The sequence below is a fragment of the Gopherus evgoodei genome, chromosome 5, assembly GCF_007399415.2.
Source record: "Gopherus evgoodei ecotype Sinaloan lineage chromosome 5, rGopEvg1_v1.p, whole genome shotgun sequence".
Classification (NCBI taxonomy): Eukaryota; Metazoa; Chordata; order Testudines; family Testudinidae; genus Gopherus; species Gopherus evgoodei.
Genome location: NC_044326.1, coordinates 42,717 through 58,654, shown reverse-complemented (window position 1 = coordinate 58,654; position 15,938 = coordinate 42,717). Strand labels below are relative to the sequence as shown.

At 58.5% G+C, this 15,938-nt stretch overlaps 1 protein-coding gene across 3 annotated transcripts in view; it reads right to left on the bottom strand.

The window, feature by feature from the left end:
• LOC115652206 (rhotekin-like) overlaps nt 1–15,938 on the bottom strand; it is a 40,141-nt gene that overhangs the window by 23,292 nt on the left and 911 nt on the right. Inside the window, exon 1 of one of the 3 annotated variants that reach the window (XM_030563957.1) lies at nt 1,002–1,044. The exons of the other annotated variants lie outside the window; for them this stretch is intronic. The gene's annotated coding sequence lies outside the window, so the exon portion shown is untranslated. Of the gene's footprint in view, nt 1–1,001; nt 1,045–15,938 lie in introns of those variants that run through there. 3 annotated transcript variants of the gene reach the window in all.

Genomic DNA, 15,938 nt, shown 5'->3' with positions numbered 1-15,938 from the left:
GGGGCAGGGGCCAGGGCAGCGCCCCCTACTCGCAGCTTAGTGCTGGGGGGAGGGCAGGGGCCGGGGCCAAGGCAGGGGCCAGGGCAGCGCCCCACACTCGCAGCCCAGGGCTGGGGGGAGGAGGCAGGGATCGGGGCAGCACCCCCCACTCGCAGCCCAGGGCCGGGGTGGGGGGCAGGGGCCAGGGCAGCATCCCCTACTCGCAGCCCAGGGCCGGGGGGGGGGCAGGACTTGGGGCAGAGCCCCCCCCCACAGCCCAGGCCCGGAGGGGACAGGACTGGGGGCAGCGCCCCCCCCGCAGCCCAGGCCCGGGGGGGTGGGGGCAGGGCTCAGGGCAGCACCACCCACTCGCAGCCCAGGCCCGGGGGGGGGCAGGACTGGGAGCAGCGCCCCCCACTCGCAGCCCAGGCCCGGGGGGGGCAGGACTGGGGGCAGCGCCCCTCATTCGCAGCCCAGGCCCAGGGGGGGGCAGGGCTCGGGGCAGCGCCCCCCATTCGCAGCCCAGGCCCAGGGGGGGGCAGGGCTCGGGGCAGCGCCCCCCATTCGCAGCCCAGGCCCGGGGGGGGGGCAGGGCTCGGGGCAGCACCTCAGGGCAGCGCCCCCCATTCGCAGCCCAGGCCCGGGGGGGGCAGGGCTCAGGGCAGCGCCCCCCATTCGCAGCCCAGGCCCGGGGGGGGGGCAGGGCTCGAGGCAGAGCCCCCCCCGCAGCTCAGGCCCGGAGGGGACAGCGCCCCTCCCCGCAGCCCAGGCCCGGGGGGGGCAGGGCTCGGGGCAGCGTCCCCCCCCCGCAGCCCAGGCCCGGGGGGGGGCAGGGCTCAGGGCAGCGCCCCCCACTCGCAGCCCAGGCCCGGGGGGGGCAGGGCTCGGGGCAGCGCCCCCCACTCGCAGCCCAGGCCGGGGGGGGGCAGGGCTCGGGGCAGCGCCCCCCCCGCAGCCCAGCACACAGGTCAGGGCTCGGCCCCCCAGCACTCCCCGCCCCCCAGCTCAACCCGCCCCGTTACCTTCGCCTCCTCCCGGCACCGGTTCCCCGCGGCCCGGCCCGGCCCGGCGGCCCCTGCCCGGCTGCCTCCCGCCCAGCCCCGCCCGGCTCGGGTTACAGGGGCGGCCCCTCCACGCCGGCTCCAGCCACTGCCGCTGCCCCTCACCGCGGCCTCTGGCCTGGCCCCGCTGGGCGCCCCCGGGGTCCCGCGCTCAGCCCCGGCCCGGCCCGGCTCTGGGCAGCGCGGCCCGGGCCCTGCAGGGGGCTCCCCCTTCTGGTGCAGAGCGGCCCGGGCCGGGCTCGCCCGGAGCCACGCGGCCGCTTCGTGGCAGAGCCGGGGGGAGCCCGGGTCCCCGGCTCCCCGCCTGGCGCCCGGCAAGGAGACTCCCTGGCCTGGGCGGGGCAGGGCCACTGCTGGGTCTGTGCCCAGCCCACGGGGCCCCTAGGCAGGAAAACAGCAGTGCAGGGGGTGCCAGCCCCCCCGGGGGCCTGGCTGCCCGCCCCACGCGCAGGGCTTTGCTCCCGGCCTCAGATCGGGGGGGGGGGGTGTGACAGGGCCTGGCTATCAGCACCCCCCCACTATTAACAATGTTCAGGGACCACCTACAGTGCCTGGCACCGTGCCCGGCCTTGGTAGCCCCCTCCAGCAGCCTCCAGGCCCTGCCTTCGCCAGGGGGCTGCATAGCCAGCGCCATCCTGGGGTAGCCCAGAAGGGCCAGGCAGGGAACCCCTCGAACCCAGGACAGCCCCCACTCCCCTTGGCCAGGAGAAGTGAGACAGGGAGATAAGTCCCATCCTACAACCTGAACACAAAGCCCCAACCACACCCTGTTGCATCCCAGGGCGGGAGGGGGACAGATGGATCGAGGCGGGAAACAGCCCCCACATCGGTGCCCAGACACCACCACCCACCCTCCCCAGTGTGACATGGTGCCCAGACAGCCCCCGAATCCCAGATAACGCTCAGTCCCCAGCCAGTTCTGAGCCCCCCCGTACACAGCCCCCACCCAGCCCAAAACCCCTGATAACACAGCCCCCAGCCAGCCAGCCCCCAAGCCAACACTCAGCCCCCCAAACAGCCCCCCTTCCCCACAGAACACTCAGCACCCGGACAGCCCCTACACACCCCAAGATGACACTCTGCACCCAGCCTGCCCTCTCTCCTCCTAAAACACATGGTGCCCGCACAAGGCACCTCCCCCCAGCAATGTTCAACACTCACCCAGGGCACCCCCACCCCCCGAACTTTTGGCACTCACACAGGGCTGAATGTCCTCCCCACCCCCAGGCCCTGCCAGCTCTAGCCAGGCTCCAAGCGAGACAAGTCTTGTTTGACCAAAGCCCCTCCCCCTGCCCAAATTGCCCCCAGAACGAGGGCAGTTAACAAAGACCCTGCAACAGGCTCCGAGCTGCACCAGGTGCCACCCACTGGGGGAGACTGCGGGTTCCAAGGGCACCACCGGGTAGGGGCAGGGGCAGGCGCTTCCCAGGGACCAGCAGGGCTGAGAGAGCTCCCTAAGGGCAGGAACCATCGTGCCAGGCCACAGGCCCTCATCCTCCCCCTCCAGGCACCAAGGAGGCAGATGCTGTCCCAGGCTGGTCTGGGAGCAAGAGCCCCACCCAGACCCCAGAGCCAAGTGCTGAGTGCCAGCCATGGGCTCCTGGCACCTCAGACCAGTGCACCCAGCCCTGAACAGCCTGCCAGGAGCCCCCATGGCACTGAGCAGGGGGCAGCAGGAATCCCAGCCCTCAGCACTGCAGCACACAGCTCTGGGGACACCACGCAGCACATGGCCCCCCCATCCCAGTGTCAGGTTGCCTTAACATCCACTGTGGCCAACTACCCTCTGACCCCTGCCCTTCGCAGGCCTTCTGGGCCCATGCCAGAGCCATCTAGGCACAGCCAGCCCCCAGACACTCAACACAGCCCACTGGTCGCCTTGGGGAGAGGGGCATCATCTCCCCCCAGCCCAGCCCCTAGGGATAGCAACAAGGGGTGATGGAGCCCTTTCAGGGGGCATCAGTCTGTGGACCTAAGCAGAGGGTTTGGATGAATAGCTGGGGAGGGAAGAACTGGCACGTGAGAAGATAGGAGTGCTACAGAGGAAGTTTGCTGATTCCCCTCCCTGCGAAGGGAGCCATGTGGGTGCCTGCCCCCGGCACAGGCCCTGAAGGCAGAGGGCAGCAGGGGTGAAGGAGACCCCTGAAGGAGGCCGAACACTTCCCCTCCTCCCCCACCCCAATGGCCTGGGCAGTAAACAGAGATAAGGACCAGCCTGGAGAGAACCAGACTAAAGTCTCCAGGGAAGATGCCCTGAGGGTCAGCGGCTGGCAGGAACGGGGACTCTGGAGAGAGAGAGTCCTGCAGAGCCTGGGAGGGGGCACAAGGGGCTGGGGCCTGAGCCCAGGGAGGTGAAGAGTTTTCATTCCTCGGCACTGAGCCTGGACTTTGGGTACCCTGGAGGGGTGAAAGCCCCCCCCCCCCGGCACTCTCACGGCAAACTGGGTGCAACACTGGGTGTTGCCACAAAGGGCGCTCTGAGGTGATAAGGCTGTCATGGGCACTACCCCCACACCTGTCCCATCCTGCAGCAGCTCCTGGGGTGGCCATAAGAGCTCTCGCCTGCAGTGTGCTGATCTGCACATCAGGGGGTGCTCCAACCCACTCTCCCCTGTACAAGGTGGAGCCAGGGGGACACACCTGGGCAGGTGCCTGGGGAGGGGATGGGTAGGACCAGCAGGCATGTCCCAGCTCCCCATGGGGATTCGATCCTGGAGCCCCTGCGCAGAGCTGGCAGTGCCAGGGGTGCAGGCTGCTCAGGGCAGTAGGGCCCGCAAGGTCTGGCCCAATCCCTTAGTGGCAGATCTGAAACCCATAATCCTCTGCAACTGAGGCAGGGAGGGAAGGCACAGCACATCCTGGCCCTGTGGAAGCCAGGCTGGGGACAGGCAGCCTCAAGGTAGGAGGTGCTGTCCTGCAGGGGGTGCGCATGCGTGCCACACACACCGCCACACACACACACCCCAGCTGGCTGGGAACCCATTCTCCACTGAGAAATTTCATCTAACAAATGTTTCTTTTAGTTGGAGGGGGGAGGGGAGGGATGACAACGTGTGAGCAGGTGCAGGCGTGTGAGTGTCTGCGCACAGGCATGGGGGTGGTCGGTTGGGTTTTGGGAAAAGCCAGCGCTATGGGGAAACATTGGGATGGACCATTTTCTACCAGCTGTAATGCCAACAGCCTGGAACCATGAAAGCCAGGGCTGGGCTAGCAGGGGGCTGCAGGGTCGGGATTGGGGGCACCGGCAGAACCTGGAGGGAAGGTTGCACAGCCCTTTTGATTTTGTCCAACTGACTCTCTCCCCTGGGGTTTTCCCTGATTAGGAGTATGGTGGAATATTGTGTCCAGTTCTGGGTGCCACATTTCAGGAAAGATGTGGACAAATCCAGAGAAGAGTGAGAAAAATGATGAAAGGTCTGGAGAACATGACCTAGGAGGGAAGATTGAAAACACTGGGTTTGTTCAGGCTGGAGCAGAGAAGGCTGAGAGGGGACTTGATAACAGTTTTCAAGTACTGTGACAGACCGAGACCAGTGGGGTACAGGAGTCTGGTAGAGGGCAAATATACTGGGTGAGTAGTTTTCTGTTCCCTGAGTGACCAGAGCAGGGGCTGCACTAGAGTAATCAGGAACCTGCTAGAACCAATTAAGGCAGAGAGGCTGATTAGAACACCTGCAGCCAATCAAGGCAGGCTAATCAGGGCACCTGGGTTTAAAAGGAGCTCACTCCAGTCAGGCGAGGAGGAGCCAGAGGAGAGGAAGTGCGTGTGAGGAGCTGGGAGCAAGAGGCACAAGGAGCTGAGAGTGAGGCCTGGTCTACACTACGTGTTTAAACTGAATTTAGCAGTGTTAAATCGATTTAACCCTGCACCCGTCCACACAACGAGGCCCTTTATATCGATATAAAGGGCTCTTTAAACCGATTTCTGTACTCCTCCCCGACGAGAGGAGTAGCGCTGAAATCGGTACTGCCATGTCGGATTAGGGTTAGTGTGGCCGCAAATCGATGGTATTGGCCTCCGAGCGGTATCCCACAGTGCACCACTGTGACTGCTCTGGACAGCAATCTGAACTCGGGTGCACTGGCCAGGTTGACAGGAAAAGCCCCGCGAACTTTTGAATTTCATTTCCTGTTTGCTCGGCGTGGAGCTCTGATCAGCACGGGTGGTGATGCCGTCCCAAATCCAAAAAGAGCTCCAGCATGGACCGTACGGGAGATACTGGATCTGATCGCTGCATGGGGAGACAAATCTGTTCTGTCAGAGCTCCGTTACAGAAGACGAAATGACAAAGCATTTGAAAAAAATCTCCAGGCTATGATAGACAGAGGCCACAGCAGGGACTCAGCACAGTGCTGCGTGACAAGCGTAACGGAGAGCCAAAGAATCAAATGGACGCTCATGGAGGGAGGGAGGGAGGGAGGGAGGGAGGGGGGACTGAGGACTCCAGCTATCCCACAGTCCCCGCAGTCTCCAAAAAGCATTTGCATTCTTGGCTGAGCTCCCAATGTCTGAAGGGTCAAAAACATTGTCCGGGGTGGTTCAGGGTATATGTCGTCAATTTACTCCCCCTCCCCCCCCGTGAAAGAAAAGGGAAAAAAATAGTTTCTTGCCATTTTTCAATGTCACCGTATGTCTCCTGCATGCTGCTGGTAGATGCGGTGCTGTGGTGCTGAACAGCAGCATCCCCTCCCCTTCCTTTCCTGATGGCAGGTGGTACAAAATGGTGGAAGACTGTCATCAGCCCGTGAGTGCTCCTCGCTGGCCGCGGTGAGGTCGGCTGGGGGCGCCTGGGTAAAAATGGGAATGACTCCCTGTCATTCCTGGCAGACGGTACAAAATGTTGGGTAACTGTCCTCATCATAGCAGCTGGAGCCTGAACTCCATCAGCCCCCCTGCCTCCCTTTCGTGTCTAAAGAAAAGATTCTGTACTCCCTGGACCATCAAAGCAGCGGGAGGCTGCGCTCCTCTCCCCCCGACCCTTTAATGTCCTCCCTGGACTATCATAGCAGCTGGAGGATTCCTCCCCCTCATTTTATCTCGCTAAAAAGTCAGTGTTTCTCATTCCTGCATTCTTTATTACTTCATCACACAAATGGGGGGCACTGCCACGGTAGCCCAGGAGGGTTGGGGGGAGGAGGGTAGCAACAGGTGGGGTTGTTGCAGGGCACCCCCTAGAATGGCATGCAGCTCATCATTTCTGTGGGATCTCTGGGGCTGTGACCCGGAGCGGCTGTGCTCTCTGGCTCTCTAGTAGACTTGCCCCATATTCCAGGCAGGATTGACTATTTTTAGACAAAACAAAGGGAATGACTTGAGGAGTCATTCTTATTTTTGTCCATGCGCCCCCGGCCGACCTCAGCAAGGCCAGCCAGGAGCATCCATGGCAGCAGCAGATGGTACAGAATGACTGATAACCGTCATCTCATCGCCAATTTACAATGGCAGATGGTGCAATAGGGATGGTAACCGTCTCTGCTACCTTGCAAAGGCAAATGAATGCTGCTGTGTAGCACTGCAGTACCGCCTCTGTCAGCAGCATCCAGTACACATACGGTGACAGTGACAAAAGGCAAAACGGGCTCCATGGTTGCCGTGCTATGGCATCTGCCAGGGCAATCCAGGGAAAAAGGGCGCGAAATGATTGTCTGCTGTTGCTTCCACGGAGGAAGGAATGAGTGACGACGTTTACCCAGAATCACCCGCGACACTGTTTTTGCACTGGGATCTCAACCCAGAATTCCAATGGGCGGGGGAGACTGCTGGAACTATGGGATAGCTACTCACAGTGCAACGCTACAGAAATCGAAACTAGCCTCGGTACATTACCCAATTAGTGTGCTTAGTATGGCCGCGTGCACTCAACTTTACACAATCTGTTTTACAATACCGGTTTATGTAAAATCAGAATAATCCTGTAGTATAGACATACCCTCAGAAGGTGTGCTGCTGGAGGACGAAGGAGTACAAGTGTTATCAGACACCAGGAGGAAGGTCCTGAGGTGAGGTTAACGAAGGTGTTTGGAGGAGGCCATGGGGAAGTAGCCCAGGGAGTTGTAGCTGTCACGCAGGTGTTACAGGAGGCACTATAGACAGCTGCAATCCACAGGGCCCTGAGCTGGAACCCGGAGTAGAGGGCGGGCCCGGGTTCCCCCCAAACCTCCCAACTCCTGATCAGACACAGGAGAAGTTGATCCAGACTCTGGGAGAGATCACTGAGGTGAGCAAATCTGCCAATAAGTGCAGGACTCACCAAAGTAGAGGAGGAACTTTGTCACAGTACATAAAAGATTGTTATAAGGAGGAGGGAGAAAAATTGTTCCAATTAGCCTTTGAGGATAGGACAAGAAGCAAAGGGCTTAAATTGCAGCAAGGGCGGTTTAGGTTGGACATCAGGAAAAAGTTCCTAACTATCAGGGTGGTGAAGCACTGGAATAAATTGCCCAGGGTGGTGGTGGAATCTCCATCACTGGGGATTTTAAAAGCAAGTTGGACAAACCCCTGTCAGGGATGGTCTAGATAATCCTTAGTGCTGCCATGAATGCAGGGGACTGGACTCGATGACCCCACGAGGGCCCTTTCTGTGCTACGGTTCTATGAACACTCACAGCCAGCAGGGCTGGGCTGGGCTGGGCAGGGCAGGGCATGGGAAGAGGCGACAGGAAGTGGTGGCACTAGGCATAAGCACACTAAGCAATTGCTTAGGGCCCTAAGCACCTCAAAGGCTAGTGAACAGGAGCAGCAAACAGGGGAGTTTACAGAGGCAGCGTGGGCGGGGGGCTGGGTACAATTTATTATTCTTTAAACTTAAAGCCCAAAACACCCAGTGATACCAACAAAACAGCAAAGGAATGAGCTGCATGAGTAAAGAGTCCCATAACAGAGTGGGGGCTGCCCAGTTTACTGCATCCAATGCAGCATGTCCGATTACCTGCCCAATGGGCGAGTGTATGGAGCTCCTGGCCCTCAGAGACCATGTATGGGCTTTGGAAACCAGAGTAGCTAAACTGGAGGAGCTAAAGGAGACAGAGAGGTACATAGATGAGACTTTCTGGGACACCGTGGAATGGTCCCACCCCCGGTCTGACAGCCTCTGTGCTGTTGAGGATGAAAGTCTCAGGAAGAAGACCATCCGACAAGAGCAGAGGGAAACTGTCAAGGTACGTAGGTACCAATGACATAGGGAAGGGTAGGAGAGAGGTCCTAGAGACCAAATTTAGGCTGCTAGGTAAGAGATTGATGTCCAGGACCTCCTTCTCTTAAATGCTTTCAGTTCCACGTGCAGGGTCAGTTAGACAGGCAAAACTGCAGGCTCTCAATGTGTGAATGGTGTAGAGAGGAGGGATTCAGATTTATTAGGAACTGGGGAAACTTTTGGGAAAGGGGGAGTCTATGCAGGAAGGATGGGCTCCACCTAAACCAGAATGGAACCAGATTGCTGGCACTTAGTTTAAAAACTGCTCTACGGTCTTTTTAATGTTAAGGGCTGGGGAAAAGCCGACAGATGCAGAGGAACACGTGGTTCAGACAGAGACATCCCTTAGAGAAGGATCTATTAATGGAGATTCTCTATGTCCTAGTAGGGAGGAGAGGAGGGAAGATGATAAAATACGGGTAGGATCTGATGAGAAAACAGTCAAATGAAAGAAAGTCCCGTTCAATTACATCATGTAATGGCAGACAGCCAAAAAGTGACAAGTTTTTAAAGTGCTTATAAACCAATGCTAGAAATCTACATAACAAGAGGGGTGAACTAGAGTGACTCTTATTAAATGAGGCTATTGATATAATTGGCATCACAGAAACCTGGTGGAATGAGGATAATCAATGGACACAGTAATACCAGTGTACAAAATATATCAGAAGGACAGAACAGGTCATGCTGGCGGGGGAGTGGCACTATACGTAAACGAAAGTGTAGAATCAAATGAAGTAAAAACCTTACATGAAGCAAACTGTACCACAGAATCTCACTGGATAGTAATCCCATGCTCTAATAAGAATATAGCAGTAGGGATCTATTACCGACCACCTGACCAGGATGGTGATAGTGACTGAAATGCTCAGGGAGATTAGAGAGGCTGTTAAAATCAATAAATCAAATCAATCAATAATAATGGTGCATTTCAACTATCCCCATACATGTCATGATGGGGTACATGATGGTCACCTCAGGACGGGATGCAGAGATAAAGTTTCTTGACACCTTAAATGACTGTTTCTTGGAGCAGCTGGTCCTGGCACCCAGTGAGGAAAACAGAAAGGAGCATAAACTCTGACAAATGAAGTGTAAAAATACAATTAGGAAGACCAAAAAAGAATTTGAAGAACAGCTAGCCAAAGACTCAAAAAGTAATAGCAATATTTTTTTTAAAGTACATCAGAAGCAGGAAGCCTGCTAACAACCAGTGGGGCCACTGGACGATCAAGATGCTAAAGGAGCAGTCAAGGACGATAAGGCCATTGCAGAGAAACTAAATGAATTCTTTGCCTCGGTCTTCATGGCTGAAGATGTGAGGGAGATCCTCAGATTTGTTACCTAAACAGAATGGCTCAGGTTTGGGTAACTGCCCCAGATTGAGATGTCATTAGAAGAGGTTTTGGAACAAACTGACAAACTAAACAGTAATAAGTCACCAGGACCAGATGGTATCACCCAAGAGTTCTGAAGCAACTCAAATGTGAAATTGCAGCACTGCTAACTGTAGTCTGTAACCTATCATTTAAATCAGCTTCTGTACCAAAGGACTGGAGGATAGCTAATGTGACATCAATTTTTAAAAGGGCTCCAGAGGTGACCCTGGCAATTACAGGCCAGGAAGCCTGACTTCAGTACCCGGCAAACTGGCTGAAACTCTACTAAAGCACAGAATTGTCAGACACATAGTTGAACATAATTTGTAGGGGAAGAGTCAACATGGTTTTTGTAAAGGGAAATCCTGCCTCACCAATCTACTAGAATTCTTTGAAGGGGTCAACAAGCATGTGGACAAGGGGGATCCAGTGGGTCTAGTGTACTTAGATTTTCAGAAAGACTTTGACAAGGTCCCTCACCAAAGGCTCTTGAGCAAAGTAAGCTGTCATGGGATAAGGAGGAAGGTTCTCTTATGCACTGGTAACTGGTTAAAAGATAGGAAACAAAGGATAGGAATAAATGGCCAGTTTTCAGAATGGAGAGAAGTAAACAGTGGTGTCCCCTGGGGGGGGGTCTGTACTGGGCCCAGTCCTAGTCAACATAGTCATAAATAATCTGGAAAAATGGGTAAACAGTGAGGTGTCAAAATTTGCCAATGATACAAAATTACTAAAGATAGTTAAGACCCAGGCACACTGCAAAGAGATCTCTCAGAACTGAGTGCCGGGACAGCAAAATGGGAGATGAAATTCAGTGTTGATAAACGCAAAGTAACACACATTGGAAAACATAATCCCAACTATACATATAAAATGATGGGGTCTAAATTAGCTGTTACCACTCAAGAATGATCTTGGCATCACTGTGGATAGTTCTCTGAAAACATCCACTCAATGTGCAGCGGCAGTCAAAATAGTGACCAGAATGTTTGGAATCATTAAGAAAGGGATAGATAAGACAGAAAATATCATGTTGCCTCTATATAAATCCATGGTGCACCCACATCTTGAATACTACATGTAGATCTGGTCACCTCATCTCAAAAAAAATATATTGAAATTGGAAAAGGTTCAGAAAAAGGGCAACAAAAATTATTAGAGGTATGGAATGATTAGAGGGGAGATTAATAAGACTTGGACTTTTCAGCTTGGAAAAGAGATGACTAAGAGGGGATACGACAGAGGTCTATAAAATCATGACTGGTGTGTAGAAAGTAAATAAAGTGTTATTTATACCTTGGCAGAACACAAGAACTAGGCATCACCAAATGAAATTAATAGGCAGCAGGTTTAAAACAAACAAAAGGAAGTATTTCTTCACAACACACAGTCAACTTATGGAACTCCTTGCCTGAGGATGTTGTGAAGGTCAAGACTATAACAGGGTTCAAAAAAGACCTAGGTAAGTTCGTGGAGGATAGGTACATTAATGGCTATTAGCCAGGTTGGGCAGGGATGGTGTCCCTCACCTCTGTTTGCCAGAAGCTGGGAATGGGCACCAGGGGATGGGTCACTTGCTGACTCCCTGTTCTGTTCATTCCTTCTGAAGCACCTGGCACTGGCCACTGTTGGAAGACAGAACACTAGGCTGGATGGACCTTTGGTCTGACCCAGTACGTTTGTTCTGATGAGAGGGGGGCTGATTTAGTGTTACCCCCAAAATACAGTTTGTCTGAGTGACCATGGACATTTAATGAGTCTCTCAGTGGGGTGGGCTGAGCTGTTTTCTGGTTTGTGGAAATACGAGTGTTTTCAGGGGGGTGGGTGCAGGGTCAAGGCAGGTCCTGGTACTGGGGGCAGGCCAGGGTGGCTGGCAGGGAGCAAGGCAAGAGTAGTGACGTCAGCAGGGGACTGCTGGGGTCAGGTGAGAGCAAGGCTGCAGCTTGCTGTGAGGGGGGGGCACATTCACAGCCAATGTGAAAAATCAGGACGGGGGTGGGGGCTAATAGGAGCCTAATAAGAAAAAGACCCAAAAATCGAGACTGTTCCTATAAAATCAGGATATCTGGTCACCCGGGAAGACAGGGGAGAGGGAATTAGCCTTCAGAAGTGCCAGTCCCAGCCTTGCCCTAGGCAGCAGAGCAGGAATTCTGGCTCCAGAAGAGAATCCACCTGCTGCTAGGTAGAGCTCCCCCAGTTAACCCTTTCCATGCACAGGGCTGGGCATGGCCAGACTGCCTGGGGACCCTGCAGAATGAAGGGGAGAACCTGGGACCCAGCACCATGGCCCAGGGGGTACAGCAAGTCCCTCGTGACCCAGGTCTCTCTCCTCCACCTCCTGGGAGGGGAGCAGGGGATGGGCAGATGACTCAGGCCTGGTCTACAGTAGGAAATTAGGTCGGTGTAAGTCCATCACTGAGGGGTGGGGAAATCCCCAAGCAGCGTAATTGGGCCAACCTGAGTCCCCGGGTGGCCAGTGCTGGGTGGATGGAAGAACTCAGTTGTCAAGCAGTGGATTAAACTGTGCCCACAGGAAAGCCCCCCCTTCCCCACGGAGCAGGCAGCGCCACACACTGATGTGCTGCAGCATCTGAAGGGTTGACCAGGCCTCAGTGCCCCATGCTGGCAGATGGCTGCTCCCATCCCAGAGCACAGACGGGGGCTGGAGACTCCTGGGCTAAGGAGTGTGCCCTGTAAGCAGCCCCAGCTTCCCCGCACAGAGCCCGGACACCCTTCCCCAGCCCAGCTTGGCTGCCCATGGCCCCTCCTCAAGGTGAGGCTGCAGAGGCAGGCAGCCCCCAGGCGCAAGGAGAGCAGACAGTCAGATGCTAGGTACCCACGGCCCAGCCTGCGGAGGCTCGTGGTCGCAGCCCCACAGGCACTTCCTGGGGCACATACTCTTGCTAACAGATGGGAAGGCGGAGCAGAGGGCTCCCCCCAGCTGTAACACTTCTGCCGATGACCCTGCACCCCCCGGGCTGGCTGACACTCAGGGGGAACGAGGACGCGCTGCAGCCAGGCACAGGGTGGGCATGAACTCCTCATCTGCAGGCCCACAAGCAGCACTGGAGAGACTCAGCAGGGACGCAGGGCAGGAACCCGGCCTAGGGACATTGCCAGAGTCCCCCTGCAGCCCTTTCCCCGTCAGGACCAGAGCCTGCCACCTGGGGGCAGATTGCTCAGCATGCCTCGGCCCTGAGCCCCCCAGTCACAACCAGTTCAGGCCTAGCTTCCCCAGGAGCTGTGCTGGGTGGGGCAGGCGCCCCATGGGTTTGGTTTCCACCAGTGTGATTTGCTCAGCAAGGGGGCGGTGCTGTCATGTGGGGAGCTGGGGGGGGGGGGGGCAGAGCCAGGCCTGGGCCCCCGACTCAGGCCAGCTTTCAGTCCTAGATCTTGCCCCTGGTGCTGGGAATGCTGGGCACAGCACCATGCTGCTTGCAGCTGGCTCATTCTGCAGCGGCCGAGTGCCCTCATGTGACACCAACAGGCCAGGAACCCCACCAGCCAGCGCCCACCCCAGCTGCCCCCAAGAACCCTGGCCCCCACCCCCAGAGTCACTGGCCAGGCCCAGCAGGGAAGAGTCGGGTTTGAAATCCCACAAGTCCCAGGGACATATGGGAGGCCTGACCCAGCTCAGCCTGGCTCCAGCAGAGAGAAGGGCTCACCCAGGGTCACAGCCAGGCAAGGGCAGGGCCAGGAGGAAAACCCAGGAGTCCCAGTCCCACTCTCTCCCTCCTAGCACCCCTCAAACGGCAGCTCAGCTTAACCCCTCACTGTCTGAGAAGGGGCAATGGCAGCACCCCGTCCTACAGGCAGCAGAGCACTGTGCCTGGGGGGCAGCCACCTCCTTCCGCTCCCCTGGCTGCAGACAGGGGGCTCTGCCACCACAGCCACCCCCCAGCGGGGACCCCAGGCAGCAGGCCAGTGACACCTCTCGCCGGGAGACCAGCCCCCTGCCAATCCCCCGCTGGCTTGTTGCCCAGTTAGAGCAAGTTAAATGGCCTTGAAGTCAGCGAGAAACCCAGTTTTCCGGGCCCGTGGCCAGCGGCCCCCTGAGCATGATCTCAGCAGGGTCTGGCTTGGCCAGCGGGTGGATGGAAGGCCTGGAAGTCCCCAGGTGCCACAAGGTGGGGGCTCCGGACGGGGTGCTCTGCTCTCCCCTCCCCTCAGTGCTGACCCCAATGCTCCAGCGAGGCACTGCGGGCTGGGGGGCCAGCAGGGGAGGCATCTCCTCAGAGTCTCTCCACATGTTGTGACCCTAGGCACCAGGCCACTTGCTCAGACCTGGGGAGGGTGGGCTCGGGGGTCCTGGGCCAGGGGTGTCTCGGAGGAAAAAGGAGGGTTGGGGGGGGAAATCTATCTCCCCACTTTAAGCAGTACTCTGACCCCAGCGACCCAGCCCAGGGAAGGACTGTGCTGCAAGGATGGCGAGCGCCATGGGGTCTCCCCTGGCAGTGCCGACCCCAGGGCCGGCGCTACCATTTAGGCAGCCCAGGCAATTGCCTAGGGCGCCAGGATTATTGAGGGGACGGCATTTTGCCGGGGGGGCAGCAGGCGGCTCCGGTGGACCTGCCACAGGCACAACCGCGGCAGGTCAACCGGAGCCGCGGGATCAGTGCAGGGGGCGGCGAAATGGCCGTGTGCCTAGGGCACGAGAAACCCTGGCACCGGTCCTGGCCGACCCCCGTGCTCCCGTTAGGGGGCTGTGGGGCAGGGAAAAGGGGCTCTGTGGGGGGCACTCTCCCGCAGCAGTGCTGACTCCAGTGCTCCCGTTAGGGGGCTGTGGGGCAGGGGGCTCTGTGGAGGGCACTCTCCCCTGGCAGTGCTGACCCCCAGTGCTCCCGTTAGGGGGCTGTGGGGCAGGGACAGGGGGCTCTGTGGGGGGCACTCTCCCCCGATAGTGCTGACCCTGATCCTCCCGTTAGGGGTCTGTGGGGCAGGGACAGGGGGTTCTGTGGAGGGCGCTCTCCCCCAGCAGTGCTGACCCCCAGTGCTCCCGTTAGGGGGCTGTGTGACAGGGACAGGGGGCTCTGTGGGGGGCACTCTCCCCTGGCAGTGCTGACCCCCAGTGCTCCCGTTAGGGGGCTGTGTGACAGGGACAGGGGGCTCTGTGGAGGGCGCTCTCCCCCAGCAGTGCTGACCCCCAGTGCTCCCGTTAGGGGGCTGTGGGGCAAGGACAGGGGGCTCTGTGGGGGGCACTCCCCCCTGGCAGTGCTGACCCCCAGTGCTCCCGTTAGGGGGCTGTGTGACAGGGACAGGGGGCTCTGTGGAGGGCACTCTCCCCTGGCAGTGCTGACCCCCAGTGCTCCCGTTAGGGGGCTGTGGGGCAGGGACAGGGGGCTCTGTGGGGGGCACTCTCCCCCGATAGTGCTGACCCTGATCCTCCCGTTAGGGGTCTGTGGGGCAGGGACAGGGGGTTCTGTGGAGGGCGCTCTCCCCCAGCAGTGCTGACCCCCAGTGCTCCCGTTAGGGGGCTGTGTGACAGGGACAGGGGGCTCTGTGGGGGGCACTCTCCCCTGGCAGTGCTGACCCCCAGTGCTCCCGTTAGGGGGCTGTGTGACAGGGACAGGGGGTTCTGTGGAGGGCGCTCTCCCCCAGCAGTGCTGACACCCAGTGCTCCCGTTAGGGGTCTGTGGGGCAGGGACAGGGGGTTCTGTGGAGGGCGCTCTCCCCCAGCAGTGCTGACCCCCAGTGCTTCCATTAGGGGGCTGTGGGGGGCACTCTCCCCTGGCAGTGCTGACCCCCAGTGCTCCCGTTAGGGGGCTGTGTGACAGGGACAGGGGGCTCTGTGGAGGGCACTCTCCCCTGGCAGTGCTGACCCCCAGTGCTCCCGTTAGGGGGCTGTGGGCTCTGTGGAGGGCACTCTCCCCTGGCAGTGCTGACCCCCAGTGCTCCCGTTAGGGGGCTGTGGGCTCTGTGGGGGGCACTCTCCCCTGGCAGTGCTGACCCCCAGTGCTCCTGTTAGGGGGCTGTGGGGCAGGGACAGGGGGCTCTGTGGGGGGCACTCTCCCCTGGTAGTGCTGACCCCGATGCTCCCGTTAGGGGGCTGTGGGGCAGGGACAGGGGGCTCTGTGGGGGGCGCTCTCCCCCGGCAGTGCTGACCCCCAGGGCTCCCGTTAGGGGGCTGTGGGGCAGGGACAGGGGGCTCTGTGGGGGGCGCTCTCCCCCAGCAGTGCTGACCCCAATGCTCCCATTAGGGGGCTGTGGGGCAGGTGCAGCGGGCTCCGTGGGGGGCGCTCTCCCCCAGCAGTGCTGACCCCAATGCTCCCGTTAGGGGGCTATGGGGCAGGTGCAGCGGGCTCCGTGGGGGGCGCTCTCCCCCAGCA